A 25,195-nucleotide genomic window follows, 5' to 3' on the forward strand; every position below is an offset into this window, starting at 1 on the left:
AGACAAAATGCATTGCACCGTGCTTAGTATTAGATTTATGGAACGGCTCCTCTCCCAGCCTGGTCCCCTGCTCTGCTCCTATCTGGTGCTGTGTTGCTATCGAAACAGCCTTACTTTCTAAGCCATTGTGATGGAGCAGGGGGAGGAGGCTGTGGCGGGCAGTGGTGGCGGCCGCGGTAGTAGTAGTGAATGACACAGCTCTGCCAGATGACATGGAGCAGACCTCTGCATCAGCCTAGAGGAATTAAGCTGTGTCACTCCCCACTGGGACTACCTTTCTCCTGGTATGTGCGCAAGGAATTCACATGCTGCTGCTTGCCGCCGCCGCAGCCGCCAGAGCAGAGCCCTGAGTACACTTTGCCGGAGAGCAGGGAGGGAGAATGATAGCTGTCTCTTTTAAATGCCGCTGTCAGATCCTAAGGCGACTTACCAAAGGTACTGTGCTTTCCTTCTTATTCGCTCAGGGTGTCTGTGTCTGCATCCCAGAACCACAGCCGAATGGTTTTACTTTCAAATATGACTGCCTTTTACAGTTTATTGTCGGGCAACAAAGAACTCGGGGAAATCTGTGCAGATCTCTCTGTGAGGTAGACTCCCAGTTCTGTGCTTCCTGCAGGTTTTTCCTGCCTGGGTTCCTGCTGAAATTGGGGAAGAAAAACAAAACAACAACAACAACAAAAAAAAAAAACCTACTGTTTTTTTTTTTTTTTTTTAATGACTTCATTCCCTGCTGAAAAGCGAATGTGTCTGGGTCTGGGTCTGAAGTTATTACGGGAAACCGTCATTTTGCATGCGGATTAACTGGTCAAGAGGAGTCGAGTGTGCATGGCTGTCCTCTCTGTGGTACACATGCTAAATGCACCTGGCAGCTTTGCGACCTGCACAGCTGCTCAGTCCACAGGATAATTGTTTATTAATTTCTCAAATCTCAGGAGCTTTTTCCCAAGATAGTTTTAATTGCACCTCTCTCTCTCTTTCTCTCTCTCTCTCCCTTCCTCTCTCCCCATTCTCTCTCTCTCTCTCTCTCTCTCTCTCTCTCTCTCTCTCTCTCTCTCTCTCTCTCTCTGTGTGTGTGTGTGTGTGTGTGTGTGTGTGTGTGTTAGAAGTACATGTTCAAGTATGTAGATGATTCAAAATTATTTGGTCCTATGTAATATTTGAAGAAGTTTACTTGAAAATAAAAATACAATCGTGGCTTCATACCTTAACATTGAAATTTATCAGCTTGAAATTGTCTCTCTTAGAACTCTGATGTACGAATAACATCTGTGCAACCCTTCAAGCGCACGTTTCTTTGACATCAGCCTTGCTGTGCCCTCCGGTTTGCTTTGCACACATTCTATTTCAAAGTTAACTAATGGTTCCTTTTAATGATCTGGCCTTCTAAACGTGGAGAAGGACAAGTTTCTCTTGTCTTGTTTCCCTTGGATACATCTTAGAGAAAACATTACTGGAGAAGAAACTTTGGTCTGTGTAGAAAGACGTGGCTGGAAATGCCTTTCGTTTCCAGCCTGTAATCGAGTACTGCCAAGTAATTAATGGATATAATTATGTTGTAGAGGCCCTGAACCTATAAATATGGTAATGGCTGCTATTTCTATCAGTTTAGCTTGACATATCAGAGTTCTTTGATCACCAGCAGTGCAGCTAAAAATGCAATTAATATTTTATTTGGCAGAAGAATGAGCATAAAGCAAATAGTGACAAATAGACCAGGCATCAATAACAGGAAAGAGAATAAATACTGCATACTAACTTACTGGGTGCATTTGAAAATTGTGTGGCTAGCAGAATGGTCCTTAGGAAGGGGAAAGCCATCCCTTTCAAATGAGGCTGTTAGCATAAGATTGTAAATTATCTTGGACTTTATCCTTTCCAGTTGGTTCAAACTTACAATTCTTGTTTGTAAATCATAATTAAAAGGCTATCCTTTGTGTTAGAAGCTTGGCTAAGATTCTTAAAGGCAGGCATCTTATTCTTAAAAGTTCTTTCCTTAATTGGGCACTTATTTATCTTGGTGTTGAGATGTTAATGGTCTTAAAATGATGAAGCAATATTTTTATTCCTATGTATCAGAAATTTTCTTAAACTTTCTACATTCAAGGAAGGAAGTGAATCCAAATCCTTTTTAATTCTTAGATTTTTCCTACACGTTTTTTCCCAGTCTTACAGAAGCATTAGTCTACTGCATTGAAAAAAGATTTAACTTGTTTTCCAAAATAGTTGATAAATACCTAGACAATTGGGGAACAACATATAGATCCCCCCCTTTTTTCTAGGTACTACTTCATACTTCCTCAAAATATCTTTATATATACTCTATTTGACATTTAGTGGGCAACATCCAATACATCATGAAAATCTCTACTGCGTGTCACCTTGCTATAATGAGGCTGTTCTCTGTGTTTAGCTGGGTATCCATTCAAATGCTTGCAAAAATAAAAGACTCCTGAGTAATATAATTCTTTGCCTTGCCAGTCATGTGTGGCATTGTCAAAGTTCAAGTCTCAACAATGCTATCTGTTGTTCCAAAATGACTCAGTGAGTTCCTGAACCCACCTGTCTCTTGAGTTATCATAATAAAATGAAGAAACACAGAACTATAACCTTAAATTTCCCCTTTTGTATATTTGGGGGTCCAGGTGGGGTTGCTTTTCTGCCCGCTCTCTCTATCCACATGACTCTCACTCAGTACCCAGCTGCATGCCTTGCTCCCACTGAGGACTGTACACAGTCCTTTCTTCCCCAGGTGCTTAGCCCTGTATAGAAGATACTTAAAAACTGTCTGTTCTAAAGAGTTATGTGTGTCTGTTTGAAAGAGGTAGAACATTGAATTTTCTGGGTATTCTTAGGAAATGTGTAAAGAGCTTTATTAGACCTCGTATAGCTGCAGCCTACCTAGATCCCTGGGGCAGCAGGTTTGCCTCATGTCTCTAAAGCTACCTTGGGATGTACGGGTGACCACTCAGACAAAAAGAAATTATGGTGCCTGTATGTTTTCTTAATTCTCTTAATGAGAAAGGGGTGTAATTCAATGAAAAAATTCCATATGGATATAGCACATCTCAGTGCTTGGTTTCATCTTTACATTATTTTTTTCTGCCTGTTGATCAGTTAGGAAGTATCTATTCAGAAACTTAGATTTTGTCTAGAACCGATGTTTTTATAGTAGAACCTGGACTGTAGTGTGTTATAAGTGTATCAAGCAATTGTAGCCAACATATTATTGAATAACAACTAGTTTTCCTTCCTTTGTGTTATAATATGTACTTATTAATATTTATCTTCCAGATAGATCTTTGAGTCACCTACATAGACACAATCTATGAGGACCCCACAATCTTTAGTGGGGTAAATATCTCAAGTGATCTTCTTGGATCTGGACATTGAATCATTTTTTTTAATTAAGGCTTCAAACAACCAATATGAATGGATGTAATTGCCTTTTCATGCCCCATCAGCAAATAAAATAACCTTTGACCCCCAAACCTGCCACTGCATTGTGACAGGAACATTGACTCGCTACAGGAGCAGCCACTGTCTGTGTAGTCTGGACCTAATATTGAAATCTAGAGGTGGCCTGCCATCTTTTCCATCTCCCTCCCTCTGCAGTGAGTCTACTCAATCCCTAGCCTCGGAGCCAAATCCCAAAATAACATTTTCTCAGCTTTCCAGAGACCCGTGGCAAAGGAATTTTCTTAATTGAGACAACAGGGTTTGCAGGCGTCTACCTGCTCAGCTGCTTCCCTGGGAGTGTGGCTCTTAGGTGAGGGGCACAGGGTGCCTCCAAAGGGGCTGTGTTCTGAGAAGAGGGTGCTCTTAGGCAAGGGGCACAGGGTGCCTCCAAAGGGGCTGTGCTCTAAGAAGAGGGTGCTTGTGTCTTCTTGTCGTGAATATGTTTTCATTCTCCCTTGACATCCTCTGGCCTGGTATGTATGCAATTCTCTGTGCAGCTAGTCTGATGCTACTTCTTTCCTGGGTGCCACTGCTTGTAACTCAGAGTCCTGAGCTTCTGTGCCCTGCTGACCATGGCAGGTCCTAGTCCCATGTTTCACTCGATCAAGGTAAACGTCAGCAAAATAATATCTATTGACACTCCACAGGACATATGATTCTGGACACCTTTCAGTTGTTCCTCTGCTTCCGTGACCATCCATTGCCTATCTCTATAGTCTTCTTAGCCCAAAACTCATGTCCAGAACCTCTGCCTTCACGCACAGATTCCAATGTTGTTGTTGTTTTTCTTTTTTTCATTTCATCTGACCTAAGTGCTATTTTATCTTCAGTTTGATTTCACTTCCTCTCACTTCACAAATTCACCTGTGATTTGGATAGAATGAATGGTGTCAGTCTCTGTCCCATTAACAGATCACAGGCATCTCTGTGGACCAGCAGGGCATCTGAGTCCAGCTCTCCCCTGCTATGTATTCTGATTTCTCTCTTCCTATCTTCTCAAAATCCTTCCTTCCTGTTGCCTGGACCACTGGCTCTGAACAAAACCTAGAGTGTTGTGACCACACTCGGGTTCTCTTCGTCCCCACCTCTGCTCTGCACGCCTGCCCCTGGCATGGAATGGCTGTGCTTGAAAGGTAAGGTCAGACATTAATCTAGGCCCTGTCTCCAGGGAGACCTGAAACTCCACTGCCTCAGATAGCCAGCAATCTTCTTCTTAATTCTCTCCTGCAAGGACAGGCTCTCAGAGGCGTCCCTGCTTATCTTTTGAAGTATTATCCAGGCGGCCTCTGAGTCTCTTTAGACTCTGAGATGCTTTGACCCTCATCCAGTGTTTAAACACCCTTATTGAGAAATTAATTTTCTGTGTCTCACCTCAATCAAAGATAATAATTTATTTAAATTTTTTTTCTTGATGAAAGAAAATATTTTCAGTGGCTTCTTAACTGTGGAGCCTCTTGTTCCAAACAAGGCTGTACCAAATCAGTCATTGAACACGGTGGCATTGTTCTCCGTGGGATTGCTTCTTTTATGATGGCTCAAATTTTCCGTGCAGGTCCCTTTGCACTTCTCCATCTGTCTGCGCCTGGTCTCATGACTCCTTCCGCATTCTCCTGTAATGGTCTCTCTCCTACTCTGTGATAAGATTCAGAATTGATTATCATCAGGGCAGAGAATGCCGCCTCTCTGCTGGATCTCATTTCTCCTGTCTGCCCATGCCCGTCCCTTCTGCTAAGCCTTCCTGGCCTGTCTGTCAGACCCTGCCATTTGGAACAGCTTGACTGGATCTCTCCACCTCATTAATTTCCCAGCCCTTTTCAAACCTCACCTGATAAGGCAGCCTTTCTCCATTACCTCGCCCCTTGGCTATCAAAAGTGGTTTACAGGATGGGAGATGGGTCCATTGGGAAAGTGTTTGCCAAGTAGGCTCGAGGACCTGAGTTCGGATCCCCAGTATCCATACAGAAGCTGGGTCTGTTTTAATAGCCCCAGTACTAAGGGAGAGATGGGAGAATACCTAGAGTTTACTGGCCAGCTAGTCTAACCTAGTCTAATCTAGTGATCTCCAGATTCAAGGAGCTATCCAAAAATTAAGGTGGAGAATAATGAAGTCAGAAACCTGTCATCTACCTCAGACCTAAAGCCGTGCACACACATGTGCGTTCTCGTCCACAAGCAGGAACGCTGTGCACACCTACCTAAACACAGAATTTTAAAGGGAGTTTATTAACTTGTTTTTCATTCTGTCTTACAAACTTTAAAAGACATATGCTCACTTTAAAATGTTTCAGAAATAAGATGCATTACTTAGTTGGTGTTTGAGCTCTCACTAGGGCACAAGGCGCACAAGTAGAGACCTCGCCTGGAGAGGAGAATCTGAAATAGAGTCCTGGTCAAGGATTTCTGTTCTCACACATCTGTCCCTCTGAGATAGATTTCTTGCTGAGCTTCTAACTAGTCGCTGGGATGCTTAGATTGAACAGGGCTTGGCTGGCTGTATTCCCTGGTGCTCGGGGATTTTTCTTCTATAAAGCAGGTTAAGGCTTCGCATAGTAGTGTGCCTATTTTGCCTCCATCTTCTGAATCGGAACCTCACACTGGAAATGCTTTCCTCTTTCCACTCAGTACCCATCTATCATGTGCAGTGTTCAGTTATGCATTATAGGAAATTCTCTGCGAATGAGCAAAAGGATTTCAGTTCCTTCTAAGAGGATTGCAGCTGGTGGGGATGACAAACTCGGTTCATTACTGCAACAAGGCAGGCCACCTCAACACGGGTGTAATGTTATAACACGGTATTCCAGCTACTTATATCTTTTAGAGAAACGATTAAGAGGAAGAATAAAAGTCATATTAGCTCATACTTGCTGAGTACCTACTGCCTGCCAGTTACTACTCTAGTCACCTCCTGCAAGGGAACACAGCTCTCACTCATATAAGGCTATTGTTTCTCCACCGGACACTGAGAGTCAGAGGACAAGAAGAATGTCTCCAAGACTGCAAGGCATGGAGGAGATGTGGAGTTAAGAACCCACACCCCAGTATCTATTATCTTTTCTACTGAAGGAAAGGGAAGGGGAACAATAGACTTACTAAGGAGAACCACAAAGGAAACCAACCAAAGCATTGCTTCAGGACCCATCCCCAGTTGTACATGGAATATGTATGAAAATAAGACATATGAGCCCATCTGACTCTCCGGTGCCAAGACATGATAGAACCTGCCAATCATCCGCACAAATCTGTTTCTTATCTGGACATAAAAATGATGTGTAGATATTGTTGGTTGTTGTATTGATGAAGCAAGTCTGTAAGTTTAGCATGTGGGAGGCCAAGTCAGGAGAAGTCAAGGGTAGAGGTCAGTCCGCAACTACATAGTAAGACTTTGTCCCAAAGCAAGCACGCGCGCATACACACACACACACACACACACTCACACACGAAAACTATTCTATTTGATCACAGGCTCATTAACTGTATCAATATTGTAGTTAATTCACTTTTAACATTTATCTGAGTAAAATTCACTTCCTTCTGGGAGAAATATATGTTTTGGTAAATTTGAAATTTTGAGGGAAAATGTGTGCTTTCTTCTAGAAGAAAAACACTTGCATTCTGAATTTTTTTAGAATTAAAAAAAAGTGGTCATATTTGGATTCCATCATCTCCTTTAATCTCTAAGCAATATTGTTTCCATGTACATGAGATTTAGAAGTTAATTGTGAAATTAATATTCTATGCTTTATTCTATAGACAGGAGGAACCAGTTTGTCAAGTTTCTTTTGTAGCTAAGCTAAAGGTTCAGTATTATATTTAACCCAGAGAACAGACACCCCTCAAATGTTAGTTCCACATAGCATCCTAGAAAATGCTAGCTTGCCTCTCTAATGCTTACAGTAAGTGGCAATAATCCGGTCTGAGTTCTCTGGATCAATAGGACCTTCAGCAAAGTTTCCTGAGCTATTAGAAACTGGGAGAATTCTGATTAATTAATTAACTAATATTAATTTTGACTCAAGTCAGATTAATAACTGAATGTGTTGAGAGTACAATAAATACTCTTAGTAAACCTTGATCTCATTTTCAAAATAAGTGTGACTTAAGAGGAAAAGGAAGATATCTAATTTCACTGAAGTTGGGGTTAAATGGTAAAATGGTCAAAAGGGAAGTGAAGCAGACAGATTTACAGTTTATTCTGTGTGCCGCATGTGTGGGAATGTAAAAAGTCCTTGTGATTTTTAGTAAGACTTAAAACTAAGCTAATTATTTAAGTATGGTTTTGCCTCAATATTTCCACACTCTTCCATGTTCCGTCCTGTGCATGTCAGCATGCGCCCTGATCATCTCTGTGGTGCGCCATTTCGTTAGGCTACATCACACTACAATGCACGTCTCTGGGGCATTTCCACTCTTCCACACTAATAAAGGGTGTGGGGTGTGGATGTCCCCAAAGTGTCCCCTCGTGCTGCAGAGAGGAACATCTGTGTGGTCTCGCTTTCATTGTCCTGATACCTAACTCCTAAGGGACGATAGGAAGCGTAACCTACACCTTTGTTCACTGTTTCTCTAAACAACAAAGATTGTACATAGTGAGAGGAATAGTGTTTGGAAGCCAGACTTTCCAAAGACCAAGGAGGGAGGCACACAAGGAGAGGAGTTTCATAAGCAGGCCACTACTGACCTGAGAGAGAACAGCTTCGGCAGGCAAATCCTGCCCAAGACAAGCGGTGAGGATTTTAGGTACAGCCTAAGAGGCTCGGCATGCCATCATCCTAGCAAGGCTGAGAGTGAAAGCCTGGACAGGTGGCAGTTAGGCAGTAGATGATGGGGCCACCGAGACTAGGGAACGTTGTCCTGGGATAGGAAGGATTTGACCGTGTTCTGTTTGTTTGTTGCTTCATTCGGGGGAAAGAGATAGAATAAGGACAAATTAGAAGGTACAAACTGAGGAGTAATGGTTGCTAGAACAATGCAAGCCAGGTGAGGGTGACACAGGCAGGACCGGGATGCAGGCAGAGGCAAGATAGACCAGGGCAGCTTGGGACTACTTCAGATACACATGAAGGGTATTTACTAACTTTATTGGTAAAATCTGAGTCCCAAAAGTTGTAATTCTATAAAATCTTAATACAAGAGTTTCTAAATATTCCTCTGTATTGAAATCACCCAAGACCTTAAAATGTAACGCTGTCTGGAGATTATGATTTGATTGACTGGGCAGTAGACTATACTTTAGATTGCTAGCAGACTTCCTCAGCTAATGTTAGTTGTGTGGCATTTGGAAGCCCCGACCTAACTTTTGAGGCGTCTTAGTGTAGACGTAGTCTTTGGAACTGGTTTACTTCAGCCAGAAGCCCAGGACCCTAACTGTTAGGAGGAGGAAGTAGGACGCATACGATCACTGGAGCTGCCTGGAGCCCAGATTTAAACGGAGCCAAAACAAAGTAGCAGAAAAGATGAGTGAAGTCGCTGACGTCTCAGAGGGAAGAGGTCATGGTGGAGGATGGGAGAGCGAGGGAGAGGACTGAGCATGGGGAGAGACAACGAACACTAGAGGCCTTTGAAAACGCCATATGGGAACCACGATTGTAGAAGCCTCCTAAAATATAGATTATATGTGTGCATATACAAAATGGTGTGTGTGTGTGTGTGTGCGTGTGTGTGTGTGTGTGTTGCTTTTTTTCAGACAGGGTTTCACTATGAGCTTCTGCTGTCCTGGACCTCACTCTATAGATCAGCTTGACCTCACACTCAGAGATCCACCTGCTTCTGCCTCCCACTAGTTGGGATTAAAAGCACGTGCCCGTTTGCCCAGTTAAAATGGGTGTAAATGGAGTTATCCTAGAAGGGTGGTGGGAGAAGAGAGGGCAGTGCTTCTGCCAGCTACCATAGGCTACCAATAAAAACCCCAGTGCCAGGTACGGGTTACCTCTTTGTGACCTGTTTACCGGACTGTTCCCTTAGACCCCTCCACCAGACGTCTCAAGCTATCGCTACTGCTCTTGGTTGCGCTTTAGAACTTGATGGTAAGAACCTGATGCTGAGCAAACTGCATTCCTGAGTCTCAGCAGATGGAGAAATCAAGCTGCTGCCAACCTGGACGCTCTGTTCCCACTGACCAGTGTCCACAGAGCTGGAAGGCACCACACACACTAGCAGCAGAAAAGTAACTACCAACCTTACCCACGTATGAATGCTGAGATCTATAAAATTGACTGTCATGGCGATATATGACCCCTGATGCATGACTGGCATGACAGTATATCCCACTGATGTAAAAGTGGCACAAATGTTATGGGAAGAACCAACCGGTTTGATTTAAGGCCTACTATACACGATGGAGTTCTGGACTGGCACCGTTAACTGGACCGAGAGTACTCCATAGGTCACGGACACTAGGGAAGACCCGTCTACTACTATTCTGCTAAACCCCTCCCTACATACTTTTTTCATCATAAGCATGGATTGGTACACCCCTCAACTCTCATAAGAGAAACTTCTTTTTGCACTAGATGGCAGATGGAGAATAAGAGACTGTGTAATATTGGCTTTAAATGGGACGTCTATGTCATAGCCCCATTTAAATATATATCATCTGTATGGAGCCAAGGCTGAAGGATCATCTCTGTAGGGGGGTGGGCCAAAGTGTTTTCCAGACACTCCAGGGCCTTTGTCTGCATGTCTGCAGGGCCTGCGACTGTGTGCACCAGACCTGCTGCCCACGATCAAGTCAGGCAAAATTCCAGCATGGATGGGCTGAAAGGATTGATGAGTCCACCTCTAGCCGCGGGGCTATTGTATCCCATGGCTTCTGAGGGAGAGGAAGTCCGTTTGCTTCAAGGATAGCCCTCGAGAGATTACCATGTATCTGTAGATGGTCCTGCATGCATACACATACTGGCAACACAGTGGGCTTTTGTTTTTTTGTTTTTCGGAATGAACCCATGGAATTGGGTGGGAAAACTGTTAGGGGGAAGAATTGGAAGGGAGGGAGGGAGAGGAAACTTTAATCAGTGCACACATATATCTAATACATGTGTACAAAAACATATGCAATGTATTATCACACTTGCATGTAGACATGGCAGAGAAGTGTGCTGTGTGTTATCACATTTACCTATAGACACTGTAGTATGTGTTTGCAAGATCTAGTTGTAAAATGGTGATTGACACACTCTCATGTCCACTCCTGAGTCGTGTTTCTGGGAACACAGCTGGAGCCATAGCTGAGCATCAGCCAATTGATCCCCGGGCTCTGTGTGGTAAAGGCAGGGCTGCTTTAGTGATTCCCATGCTCCCTTTGGTCCACTGGCAACGTCCTCAACGCCTGGCAGTCATAAACCAGAACAACTGTCCAGAAAGCTCTGGGAAGGAATGTTTTATTGTTGTTTAATTTTTCTGTTTTTACTATTTAGAGAACCCTGATGCTTCCTGTTTCCTTACAGGAAGTTCTTGAAGAGATAGTAGCCAAAGACAGATGTGGTAATGCAGGACTCTTCCGATAGAGACAGGAAGTTTGAGGAGTTCAAAGCTCACCTTGGCAACATAGTGAGTTCAAGGCAAGACTGGACCACAGGAGGCCTTTCCCAAAAAGTATGGGGAGGGAGGGAGGATGAAAAGGAGAGGAGGAGGAGAGGGAGAGAAGGGGGGGGGGGGGGGGGGGGGGGGGGGGGGGGGGGGGGAAGGGAGAATGAGAGTGACCAGCTGAAAGGCAGGTTGCAAAGACTATGGTAGGCTGTGTGGAGAACACTAAATTTCTCATCCTCCCTTCTCCCTCCTATTACGTTTCTCTTTCCATTTTGATGTTCTACTTAAGGGGAAAAAAAATGCAACTTCCCCAAAATTTGCCTCTCAGCTGGCTTGCATTTTATGGTTTGTGCCACCCACTGAATTTCACATGATTTTTTTTTTAATGGCATTTCAGGTCTTGTTATCACTGGAGGAATAAACTCCCAAGGATCACATGATGGTGCCCATCTCCCACCCCTGCCAATTTCCCTTTAACTAGCAGGGTGTTCCTTCCCCTCCTCCTTCCCCTCCTCCTTCCCCTCCTCCTTCCCCTCCTCCTTCCCCTCCTCCTTCCCCTCCTCCTTCCCCTCCTCCTTCCCCTCCTCCTTCCCCTCCTCCTTCCCCTCCTCCTCTCGATGTCTGCTCAAGCTGTCTGGAGGAAGGGTCTGGCAGAAGGCCAGGAACACCAGGGAGCTGGAGGCTGAAGGACAAACTATTGTTAGATTCTGCATGACAAAATTCCCGATTGGATTCAATCTGAGGAATATTTAGGGCCCCACAGAGTTTCTGATTGAATTAAGTCTTCTCTCTTCTGCCGAGCAAGGTGACTTATACGGACCAGGAGTCAGCTTCCTTTGGTGCCTTTGTGTTCTAAGTGGTCGGTGGATAAATTTGCTTCATAAACTGTGAAGATTCCATTATAAATTCACAGAATCAAGGCAGTTTCTGAGAGTGATTAATTCCTGATATCCTAATATGTATTTTATAGGGCACTGTTTATTTGTTTGATTTAATCGCCCGCCTCTCCAATGTTAAAATCTGTACATGAGTTAACCACCAGAGGTACTCTGACCACAATTGCTTGGTTTACCTCCTCGACAATGTGGAAGGAAAAATGTTGGTTCTGAAACTACAAGACACAGAGTATCCAGAGACTTTCAGAAGGTTCTAGAAGATATAAAGCAGGTACCCAGAATGAACATAAGAAAAATGACCTAGGGAGAAAGAATTAACAGTGGAGCAATAGACAAGCCGCAAAGCTTGTCTAAATAGTTAGAGGCGCACAGACAGGAGATGAAGATGGAGGCTCGGGTTGTTTTTAAGGAAGGAGCAGGTTGGGAAGTTAAATGCCACCCTTCCTCACTCTCCGTGATATTCCATAATCAGATTTAGAAGAACAGTCTCAGAAGTTTGATGACCCCCAACAGCAAATCCCTCAGGAAAACATCTGTCCGGGCAGTCTGCAATGGGCAGACAAATGTGTAACTGCTTACATTGTGACCTGTGGGCTGCCCGAGACCCTCCAATAAGACCTGACCCTGTATGCCATTTCTAGGAAAGATTGATCAAGAAACTTGGGCAGTGTAACCTGTGCTCACTAGTCTACGATCTAACTCTTTTGTCTTGCTGTTGTTTTTATGTGTGAATGTATCCAGTTTTCTCCTCTTGTTTGTAACAAGGAACAAACACAACTTGATATTTAACGGCATGCTCTGTAGAATTAAAAAACCCTAACTGCTATATACAGCAAAAGGGATGACTCTGAAAAACAATATTGAGTCAAGGGAGCTACACACAAAAATGTTTATGATTTAGTTTCTTTAAAGGTTCAAAGACATCAAACCTAATTTGTAAGAATGCAAGTTGGGATAGTTACCGACCTTAGAGAGGTGAGAAGAGGGAGCGTTGAGGCACACAGATCATATTATAATCTGATCTGTGATTCCCACGCTGGGTGTATTTGGTTTCTGAAAGTCCCTCGGGTGCTCACTCTTGGTCTGTGTGCCTTTGCATATGTGTACTATGTTTAAATCAAAGGATATTTTTAAGTCAAAAGTTTAGATAAAAATGACTTCCTTAGGAAGGCACACATGACTTGAAGTACTCACCTGTTATTTGGGAAAAGAGGCAGAAAGAACAGAAGTCAAAACCAGCCTGAGCTACAGAGGGATTTTAGTCAGCCTGAGCAACAATAACAAAAAATATATTAAATAAATAAGACTTTGGGTTATTATTTCCATTTTATCAGCACAGCCATTAGAAGATTTTATACCTACCAGAATTGACAGATTATATAAATGAAAGATTTTCTTCCATTGGAAAAAACACAATTTAAAATGGACAAATTATAGCATTCATTTTAAAATCTTTCTAAAGTTTGAAACCGGAACAGTAAAGAATTTTCATAATGAGGGTAGAAATGGGGGAGAAGGAAACAACAGGGAATGTTATTTCTGCCACCAACAATAGCCACCTCTTCTTCCAGCCTGCCACCACCGAGGTGCCAAATTGAATATTCTGTCTTACTTATCTCAATTAAATCTTCACACCTCGTATTATTCTCCACATTTATTAAGAAGGAGCTTATTAACCCAGCTCTAATGATAAGAGAGTGAAACACCAAGACTCCAAGTTATAATAAGGAGGATAAAGCATTATTCAGGAAAAAGTTTCCAGTGAGTCAGAATGTGTTTCTCGTGGTTTAAATAAGCAATTTTGCATTTGAGTTCACCAGTAGCCAGAGTGCATTGGGAAGGGCTGTTTTCATGGTGTTTGTTTAAAAACCTTACTACACTTTCGTAATTGTGTGAGTGGGTGTGCGCGTGCACGTGCACCAAACGCGTGAAGGTCAGAGAACAACTCGCCGGGGTTGGTTTTTCTCATTCCGTCATGTAGATCCCAGGGACAGTACCCAGGCTGTCAAGCTTGGAGGCAAGCACCTTTATGTGTTGAGCTGTCGCTCTGACCATTTCATCCTGATTTCACTCTCATTCCACATTTAGAAGCCAGGAGAGTTCATCATCCTTGCCTAGCAGTGAAGTCTAAAAGGCATGCTGACTATTAATACTGCTGCAGTGTGCAAGACACTGTCACTACGACATCACAGAGCATGTGCAAAACACTGTCACTACGACATCACAGAGCCATAAGAAAGCTCACTTGCAAGTGTTTCCTCTTGTTGACTCACTGTGAAAGCTGAGGTCCTGAGGATATCACATGATGCAAGGAAGTGATCTCTGCAGGAAATGCAGATGGCAGAGTCTGGGGTATTGATTTTGGGAGCTCTGCCTCAGCCTCTCCTAGCCTCTGCCCTTTCTAAAACTACTTCTGCTAGACCTTATTAGTTCCTCCGTTAAAAATGAGCTTGGCAGCTCATTTTTGAAATGTATAGCAAACTGTATACTTTGTACAGATCCAAAGTTTTATGAGCATTTTACACATTAAAGATACGTAAAAGTTAAATGGAAAATGAAGCAAATTAATTTCATTTGATGCAGCATGCTCCTATTGTATTTGGGGGTTGGTCTGTTTTCCAAGTAACTCCAACTAGCACAACAGAAGCCAGATTTTAAGCATCATTAGTTTATTTCCATACATGTCAGAACTTCCGGAAAATCATTGTATCAGTCATTAGTAGATCTTGCCCCAGTAGATCATATACACCAGACTTTTCAGATATATAAGACCTGAACTATGGAAAAATCACAATTAAAATTTGTCAATAACCTCTAGTGCCAACATTCTCTGGTATTGGGCTCATGTGATTTAGAGTCAAGATGTGTGAAAGGCAAGGTGTGCATGGTTACAAAAGGTGTGAAAGTCTGGCAAAGTCGTCCCTAGGCACAGCGTCCCCCCCAGGCATCCACAAGAGGATAAACTGCAGCAATGCCCACACTTGGCTACACCCCCTCCGCACAGCATGGCCCCTGAAGTGCAGGGCTCTCTGCATTGTGAGCCAGCCCAATCATTTCAAGTTTGTTCCCCTTCGGTTCTTTCCCACAAATCATAATAGAGGTGATTTGACTTCGTAGCATTTAAAGGGCGGCTCTCATATCTAACCCCTGCAATTATGAAAGATGTAGATGACCCTCAGCTGGCGCACACCTCCAAGATCAACGGCTCCCCGAAGAACTGGCTAATAGAGTTCTTTGCATGGTACCCACACCCAGGTGAGAGAGAAGACTTCAGGGAAAGGTCAGCGTTTCATTTCTATATCACAGAACACTTGTCAAATAGAAATATTTGTATAGTTAGTCTTCTGCTGAGTTCTTTAGGACAATAATTAATCAATACATTCTGATAGTGAAACCATGGCATCGGTGATAGTCATCTTTCAGTTTAGTAGAGCCTGGGGGCCTTATCCTAATTGATTTCAAATGACTGGTCTGTTGCCCTGATGAAGGTGAACAAGAGGGGTTACCATCCTTTAGAATTAGAACTTGGTCTGCCAGACAAGCATTCTTCTCCTCTGGTTCTGACAGGAGTATAATGACACACCTTTTGAAAAAGCATGAATAGGGCTGGAGAGATGGCTCAGTGGTTAAGAGCACTGACTACTCTTCCAGAGGACCTAGGTTCAATTCCCAGGACCCACATGGCAGCTCACAGCTGTCTGTAATTCTAGTTCCAGGGGACCCGACATCCATGGCAAAACACCAGTGTACATAAAATGAGAGAGAGAGAGAGAGAGAGAGAGANAGAGAGAGAGAGAGAGAGAGAGAGAGAGAGAGAGAGAGAGAGAGAGAGAGAGAGAGAGAGAGAGAGCGCATTAATAGCCTGGGCTTCAGTCCAAGATCATACAGTTTGACTCAGATAATTCCTGTTTGTAGCATCAAAGGCAAAATGATCAATGAACATGATGGTGTGTCTAACATTCACTTGCTGTGATGGGGGGAGCAGTACTCAACAGAGATTCATTAACGCACGCCATTAGATTGAGCCACTCCGGTTGACCATTCTGTTTTGATGAAGAAAGGGGGCTTAGAATCACAATAACTCTGGCAGAACAAGGTGTTTTATGAGCTCTTTCTTCAGTATCTTAGAGAGTTGTAAAAATATTTACATGTTTGTGTGGGTGTCAATGTGTGTCAGCATGTATGAGAATGTATGTGTGTTTGAAAAATGTGTGGGATATACCTGCCACAGCATGTATGTGGTGTTCAGAGGACAGCAGTGTGGAGTTGGTTCACTCCTACTTTTGAAGGTTCTGATGTGTATGGCTAATACCTGTCCTTTCAAACCAAGCCTCTGGCCCCAGTAAGAGAATTCTTGTTTTTGTTGTTTTTATTACAAATATTTTTTCATGTAATATATTCTGATAATGGGATCTCCCCGCAGCTCCTCCCAGACTCTCCACCCCCTCACCCAACCAACTCCATTCCTTCTTTCTCTCTTCTCAATATAAAACAACAGGCATACAAAAAGCGAATAAATTAGATTAAAATTAGCAATAACAAAGGACCACTTTGTTTAGGGAGGATGCTTCCTGCTCTGATAATGCTGCTTCTATGGTACCACTTAAGAGTAATTTACTCAAACATCATTCAGTTCCTACATTTATTAGCTGCAGAATTGGATGTATCTTTAACGTCTCTAGGAATGCCACTGCCTATCACTATATTAAGAATTCATTTTCCTAAAAATTGGTGATATAATTGCCTATGCCAACTTGAATATTTACCAATGCTTATCATATAACATATGACTTATACGATAGAAAATTCATGTGTTTATAATAATGTACCAAATCATTTGTAGTTAGATTTGTAGTAGTACAAATCATTTGTACGTGTATGTGTGGTAATTTACATGCCAAATGTTCACTATGTGTACATATATGAACATTTACATATATGCACACACATTTACTAAATTCCCTGCAGAAATATTTATTTTTCCACACTTACATCGCCACTACTCTGATGCTCATGGCTCATATTTTCAACACCCATTTTATAGTAGACCATCACTAAATTATAGCAACCTAAATGGAACTGAATGAATAATCAAACCAGTGACTTAGATTTGCATGTCACTCGAGTAACCAGAAACATATTGGCCGGTGTCACATGTGAGGCAGTGAGCGATGACAGCTGATGAAATTGCTTTGTAAACAAACATTGCAGTTGACATAGTAAAATCATGCAATCTATTGTTTTAATAATAGACCCAAGACTATTAATAACTAATGATAGGAACTCATTAGCTGAGGGCTACGTTCTTAGTTTAGCATAAATTGTAGGAAGAAATCATTTTTCCTTTTATTAGACTGCAGTGAATGAGTGGATGGAACACAATGTGAACAAGTTGATAAATTTCTTTTTTAGTATTGGAATATTGTCATTCATTTGAGAATTGAGATGTATCCTTATAATGGGATAATACTGTATTATTGATTATAATATTTAATACTTAGCTATCGTTGTGGGATAGATTTGCTATCTGAATAGCCAAATAAAGACTTAAATATAGATTATGAAAATTCTCATACTAATACTGAATTGATTCTCTAACTTCAGACATGGCTAACAGCTTCCTGGAGAATATGTATGCTGTGATGCATCTCATGTAGCTTTGACATCGCCAGGAGAATCCCAGGGAAGCGAAAATAGTTCCATTTTTCTCTCTAGAGAAGTATCAGCAGTGATTTGTTTTGATTGCTGCCTTGGTAGAGCAAACAGAATCATTTTAATAGAAAAACAATCTTTTGCTTATTTTGTATGTACAAACCTGTATGTTAGCCTGAGATATATCTATGGAATTTACAATGTATATGATCATTTTTTTTCTGGTCTAAAAGCAAGGTAGGACTTCTTTTTCTTTTCTGCTAGAAAAGTTTTACAGGAGAAATGCAAGACACAATTCACCAGGAGTTTACAGTTATTGAGTTTCTGGTGGGTATATGGTACAAAACTGAGTGTTTCAAAGAGTATATCTTTTAAATAGCCATGTTGCAAAAACACACTAGATGCATTGTCAGGATAAACACTTTGAAAGGGAAAATGCTGTTCTGTAACACTGTGGTACTTGTATTTGTACTTGATGTTAAATTAAAATTTGTATGGAGACTGGTACATGTATTCTCCTTACATAGCTTCCAAGAGCAAGTACGATCCATCCGTAAGATATGTCACAGTGTGCCACACTCAGATGAAGATGTAGCTGTTAAATGCTCTGTCTTGTAGGAAGTAGTACCAAGTCACACAATGACAGCTTCAGTTATTCATTTTCACATATTTGTTGGGCTCCTGATACTGTGAGTGACATAAAGCTCTGGACTGAGGAGGGTTATACAGAAGCAGACAAACCAGACACTGTCTGCATCTGTGCAAGTTCATTTTTAAGGGACAAGCGAGGCCAGCAACATTAAAGGAAACACACTCTCTCCGTGTTATGCATACAAAAGGAGTCGTGGGGCCACAGAGTGGAGTGGAAACATGAACTGAGCTGGAGTGCTCAGAGATAGCCTGGGGTGTGACCATGGATGGAAGGCACCCAAGTATCTACGGGAAGACGGTGCTGTGCAGAGCATGCGCAAAAGCGTGGAAACGAGCAGGGTGTGGAAAGAACGTCCCAGGACACTGTTGATCAAGCAGTGTGAGCAATGCTAGCTCCAGGAGCTGTTGCTCCCTGGAGATGTTTATGGACTGTTCCTATGCACAAGTGCAGTCATTACTGCAAGTCCCAAAAGGTGGATCCTAAGACTACACATTTACTTAATATCTTTATTTCCTTATAAGACACTCACTCACACGTGCACAGATCTTCCCTAGCCGCAGAGAACCCTCATCCCAGGCCACAGTAGGGGCAATCGTATGGAGCATCTCGTGCATGTTTGCCTTGATCTCGTTGGTTTCTTTGTACTTGTCTTTCCACGAACACATGGCTGGATAAGCATTCTTCATTTCATATATTGTTTACCAATTACAAATAATTGTTAACTGAAGCAGTTGTGTACATTTATGTTAAGCTTGAGTCCATTAGGAAGGAGACACCCCTTCAGAGTTAGAGAATGTAAGCTGTTTATTGTCTCTCATGTTTCTGGAATAGATAATATTTACATTAAGTCTTTCGACATTTCAGAGTCGAGTTTGTACTTTCTCTCTCGTTACAGTTAGGACACAGGCATTTTGCCTTGAATACATCATCATATTCTCATGAGAGTCTGCATGTAGAGGAAAATCTGTAAATTATAGTGAGACAGAGCCTTTTGTAGGTCAAAATCTACTGCCCGAATGCATAGGATCCTATTTCCAGTAACACTCCTTTCCCCACTTCTGTGTCTAATAAACATGCCCTATTCACCGTTTTCCTCAGTGATGATAACCTACTAAGATAAAAGATCAGAGGGTCCGTGTTATTTAAGCAGGATATTGGAGCAAAGCTTGACTAGGCGTCATGTTTTGGACATAAGGACACACCTACCACATTTCTTAATTGTCATTGCATCTGGTTGAGAGGGCCAAGAACATTGCATCTGTGTAAATGGATGTTTCTGTCCCACCTGATCCCCCAGCTATTCAGTTCCAAAGAAACAGAGGCTTATATTAATTATAAACTGTTTGTCCTATTAGCTCAGACTTATTATTAACTAGTTCTTACAACTTAAATTAACCCATAGTTCTTATCTATGCTTAGCCATGTGACTTGGTACCTTTTCTCTGTGACGCATTCTCATCTTACTTCCTCTGCATCCGGCTGGTGACTGCAGACTGTGCCTTTCCTCTTCCCAGAATTCTCCTGGTCTGTTCTCCACCGTATACTTCCTACCTAGCTACTGGCCAATCATCATTTTATTAAACCAATACAAGAGACAAATCTTTATAGGGTACGAGAACATTATCCCAGACAGAGCGCATCTGCCAGTGATGATCGACAACATTGCAGATGAGTGTGAGGATCGAGGACATAGCATCTGGCTGTGAGGGTCAAGAACATTGCATCTGCCCATAAGGGCTGAGAACATTTTATCTGGCTGTGAACCAAAGCTTCAATCTTCCCTCCCAAAGATGGAAGCTAGTCAGCATTTGGATGTTTTCCTAAAGCCTAAGGGTGACTATGCCTAAGGTCTACAGCCTAGAGTAACAGGTGCATCTTGCTGTCTTCTTCCTTGTTGATCTTGCTGATCAACAATCTTTGATTGGGAAATAATCATTCAGGGAGCTGACTTGGACCATTAACAGGACAGTTTAGGGAAGCAAATCTGCCCTTAATTCTCTATAGATGTGCTAGTGTTAGCATCAGGATGAACCCTACCTATTCTTTCTTATTTAAATCAAAAGACTAATGTCAACTTCTAGGAACATTGTGTGTGTGCGTAATAAGTTCTGCCAGAGTTGGCACTGGTCCTGTTGAGCCACCTAACAAGATGGCGACTCGGAAGCCCTCAGGTGTCTAGAGAGGTTTTTCCACAGGGACTAAAAACTAGGCAACTGGGTGGTAAAATGCTGAGGAGAATGAGTTCCCATCTCGAAAGCCAGGTAAATATTGCGTTTCTAAAAGTATTTTAGAAGAAGAGATTTTCTTGCAAACAAAAATGGCTCACAGGATCAGACTTCCTTTGCTTGTTTAATAAACACATAGAGGCTGTCTCTGCATGCTGGAGAGTCTTACACATGATAACTGCATATTAAACCCTTACATAGGCAGCCATCAAGTTTTCAAATCAATATTCTCCACAGCTTTGCATGGAACACTCACTGATCCCGCCAGCCAGTCTTCATATTGGTCCCCTCCATCTTAGAGACTGGATACAGTGCAGCATGTCCTACGCTGTGTAAAACAGCCGTGTGACAAGAGTTCACCGTGGCATTTGGTTTTGACTGTTGCAGTGGGAAGAGAGGTGACAAGCTGATCGTGCACGGTCTCTCTGGAGAAGAGCTACATCTGCTTTAGCTCTTCCCTGGCTGAAATACAAGCCAGGTGTCATCAAGTACCTGGATTCCACAATAAGACCCAGGAATCCTTTGTTGAATAGGAATTATCTGAATTTTGAAATGAAAATAAAAGAATAAACCTCTATCATTTAACAAAATGTGCCTGTAGTTCAAATGTCTCCTGTTGCTTCCAGTTTCCCATCTGTGTAGAATGTCTATAGAAGCCTTTGTTTAAAGGTTTTAAATCAATACCCACAGTTCCAGACTCTCATCTGTCTCTGTGGTGTGGACCTGTGTCACTGCAGGTTATCAGTTATAAGAAATGTGCCTCTCTAGAGAAGGATGCTGGTCATGGAGGAGGCTGTGCTTGTTTAGAGGCAAGGAGCAGAAAGGACATCACTTTATGTTGTTCTTCATTTATTGTGAATTTAAACTGTTGTTCATGAAAATTTATAGTGACGGAGAGATGGCTGAGTGGTTAAGGCTCTGACTGCTCTTCCAGATGGCCTGGACTGGATTCCCAGCATCCACTTGGCATCTCACAGCCATCTGCAACTCCATTCTCAGGGAATCCAATGCCTTCTGCTTGCCTCCTTGGGTATCAGCCAAGACTGAGGAAAACACAAAAACCACTACTAAGTAATGTTAGCGCAATTAGGTGATAATCCTGCTTAACCCCAGGAAGAGGATGGATGGGTAGGGGATGAAAGTTAATCTAGATGCATATCTGAAATACTTTTTCTTTGGAAAAACTGATATAATCTTGACAACGTAAGTCCTTTGACATCTCAGTGATGCATACTTAGACTTCTCATGTTTTCTCCATGTTCCTGCTCACAAGAGTTAAAACAGTGAACAGCAAACACTAGGCATAGCCAAGGAAGGGCACCCAGCAGAAGAGGAGAGGGAGGACTGGAGGAGCCAGAAGAGTCGAGAACACCAGGAGAACAAGGCCCACCGAATCAACTAATCAGGGCTCGTAGGGGCTCACAAAGACGGAAGCAACAATCGCAGACCCTCTGAGTCTGAGCTAGGTCCTCTGATATACTTTATGGTTATGTAGCTCGGTGTCCTTCTGAGACTCCTAACAGTGGGAGTTGGGGTGTCTCTGACTCTTTTCCCTACTCTTGAGACCCTTTTGCTTCTGCTGGGTTGCTTTGCTCAGCCTTGATATGAGGGTTTGTGCCTAGTCTTTTCGTAAGTTGTTATGCCATGCTCAGTTGGTATTCCTGGAAGACCTGCTCTTTTTTTAAGAAAAAAGAAAAAGAAAGAAAGAAAGAAAGAAAGAAAGAAAGAAAGAAAGAAAGAAAGAAAGAAAGAAAGAAAGAAAGAAGAAACAGAGGAGGAATGGGTCTGGGGGAAAGGGAAAGTCGAGGGAGGACTGGGAGGAGTGGAGGGAAGAGAGGCTGTATCTGGTATGTAATGCATGAGAGAAGAATAAAAGAAATAGTTATCACAAATTAGAAAAAAGACAAAAATGTGACTTCAGTAGATTAACTTTGTTTTTCCTCCAGACTAATCTCCACACTGTCCTTTATCCAGCGGTGTCTGTCTGTATGAGAAGGGCTTTTACAGTTGACGCCTTCTGGCCCTGCGCATGCTCAGTAGCCTCAGGATCGCTCAGTGGTTGCATCAGCCCTGTCTCTGTCCGGTACCTACACTTCACCTCAGAACCTTGTTGCCACACATGTCTGTCCTGTAGCTAGGTGTCTCTTTGTCTCCACGATGTCCCTACCAGTTTTTGTTACTCTGTGCTTAGCATGACCAGCTGGAGTGTGGTATATACAGGATAGACGCAAGGCACCACCTTCAAAAGCAGGATTGCTGGATTCCATTGTATCCTCCATCAGCTGAGGCAAGTCATTCTCTTGGGTGGGGTTCATGGCAGATCCCACAGCTTCCCACAGTGAGTACTTTCTCCCTGAGCTAGCGGACATCACTGGTCCCTTGGCTTCTATATCTCCTCATAGTGACAGAAATTCTGTCTTGCCACATACAGGTATTGTGAGAACCTGAAGGAAGGGATATTTTAGGGAAAACATTTATTCTACTAAATCAGTTGAGTGGGGAATTTTCTAATCAAATGATTTTAGATATATTGTTTATATTTCCCAAATTATTACCACTCCATGTGAAGCTTTTGTGAGGGAAAGTTGTAGTACGACACCACCCGATATTCCGCTAATACATGAGCAGCTGAGCTTCGAAGGGCACCCGGAGTTGACAAAAAGCCAAGTCTTAGTTTAATTTGTTACTTTCCCCAAAAGAGAATATATATAATGTTCTAATGAAGTAGCCATTCTGCCAGTTGCACATTAACAACTGTGGAAGTAGTTTGGTGAAAATTATATATAGAAGAGAGAGTCTGAGGTCCCGAACACGTCAGAAGCAAGGAATCCAGGGGCTTAGCGTTTATGAAGAATGGCAAAGCCATTTGATGAACCTTGATTTCTCAGCTCAATCTGGTCATCAGTGGAAGAGTTATCCTAGAATAACCAGTGCCTTCTGTTCTTCTGTCTCCTTTCAAGTAAGATGACATTCATCCTCACTGGTTCAGACGGTCTAGAGGTGGATATCTACAGCCTATCCCTAATTCTGCTCTGCGTCTTTCCGTCACATTCCCTGTATGCAGGAGCCCCAACGAAAGCCTCAGACTATTCTGTCAGATTTTAAGAAGAAAATGCTAGATGTCTTAGTTTTTGAATCAGCCTTGTTCATCAAGGAGGGAGGGTATATAGAGTAGTGGGAGAGATGCATGGGCCACGCAAAGCCACGCAAAGCCACAGAAAGCCTCCACACCTAACAGCCCCTCGTCGACTCCTGCTGTCTAGTAGCCAACTGTTCCCTTTCACTCGTGTTTTCCCGTTCCTCCATGCATTGGAATCACCCTAGAAGCAGAGTGCTCGCGCTACATCTCTGTGTTTGTCCCTAAAGTTTTTATTGTGGGACTTCACATAAAGAAGGGACCTATTTCATATCTTCTGATATTTCTTAAGGAAACCTTTTTGCCGTTCTTAGGAGATGGGTACTTTCCATGGTTGAATTAAACATATTCAGCAGGGCCTGGTGGTGCATGCCTGCTCCCAAACGAGAGCAGGAGGAGCACAATTTTGAGGCAAACCCTTAGTGTTCTGTCATGAGTGCCAATGAATGGGGAGCCCATGGATGTAAGATTGTTTGCACAGTCTGCACAAAACCCTAGGTTCACTTTTCAGCACTGTAAAGAAGGAAGACACACGGTGCAGGGCATTGGTCATTTCCACCTTTGCTAAGAACGCTCTTAAAATATCGCATATCTTATGGTAGGAAATGGGTTTGGGAAACCTATGCGTTCCTTCCTGACACTATTCACTTTTCTTAATGAGAAAGTTGATTCAGAAATGGCTGATATTGTGCCAGTTAGAAATAGTGGATAAATCTCCCCCATTCGTCCCTGAAACTATGTCCATAGAGATTTCATCAAGCAAAGGAACCTTCTCCCCCGCAGTACCCAATGTTTTAAAATTCTGTCTAACATGGGCTGCCGCAGCGCCAGCGAGTTACAGTCTCACACACAACCCGAACGTGCTGTTTGCTGTTTGCCCCAATTAGTCACAGTGTATTAAAGTGAGTGAAATCGTTTAACATCTTCCAGCAGCTATTTCTGCTGAAATGTTTGTTTCCGCATTAGAAGAGCAGTGATTGTGAGCATTCTGACTTGGAAATGAAGAGAAATTGAGAATGTTGAGGAAAATGCTAAATGACACGGGGAGAAAGGCTTCCCTACCGGAGAACACAATGACTCCTGAAACTTAAGACTTACAAATAATTTACATTTTGCTGATGCTTCTTCTGTAGCCTCGGGCTTTCCTGGGTGCTAAAGGAACTTCTGGGATGGGAACTGTACCAAGTATTGATCCTGTTTCAGAATAATTCTTTATCTCTGGAATGTGAATTTAAGGAGATTAGCAAGACAATGAATAAAATTCTACATTTTTTTTTTTTTGGTGCTAATATTGCCAAGGTGAAATGTTGCCTTTTAACTTGGAAGCACAGAATTCCCTAGAACTGAGGCAGTACAAATGCCCTAGTTTGTACTTCCCAGCAGGTGCTGGGAAGGGAAGGCATTCACACATAACTACTAACTGCTGGGTGCTTTCCTTACGTGTTAGGCATTGCTCTAAGCATGTTACACATATTAACCCATTTAATCCTGCAACTACGCCCATATGTTGGGTGTTATTAGCAAGACTGCTTTAGGAATGGGGAAGTTTAGAGACAGGGATGTCAGTAGCTTTCCCACGGTTGTCCAGCTAGATCTAAACCTGGTTTGTAGGGTGAGAGAGCTAGGCTCCCTCCTCACTGCAATGAGTATTGCA

The 25,195-nt window shown here is 42.5% G+C and overlaps 1 protein-coding gene across 4 annotated transcripts in view; it reads left to right on the forward strand.

The window, feature by feature from the left end:
• Positions 1–25,195, forward strand: part of Grip1 (glutamate receptor interacting protein 1) — a 632,754-nt gene that overhangs the window by 356,530 nt on the left and 251,029 nt on the right. The window lies entirely within an intron of this gene.

Source organism: Alexandromys fortis, unplaced genomic scaffold (genome assembly GCF_014885135.2).
Source record: "Alexandromys fortis isolate MF-2015 unplaced genomic scaffold, M_Fortis_MF-2015_v1.1 scaffold_154, whole genome shotgun sequence".
NCBI classification, from domain to species: domain Eukaryota; kingdom Metazoa; phylum Chordata; class Mammalia; order Rodentia; family Cricetidae; genus Alexandromys; species Alexandromys fortis.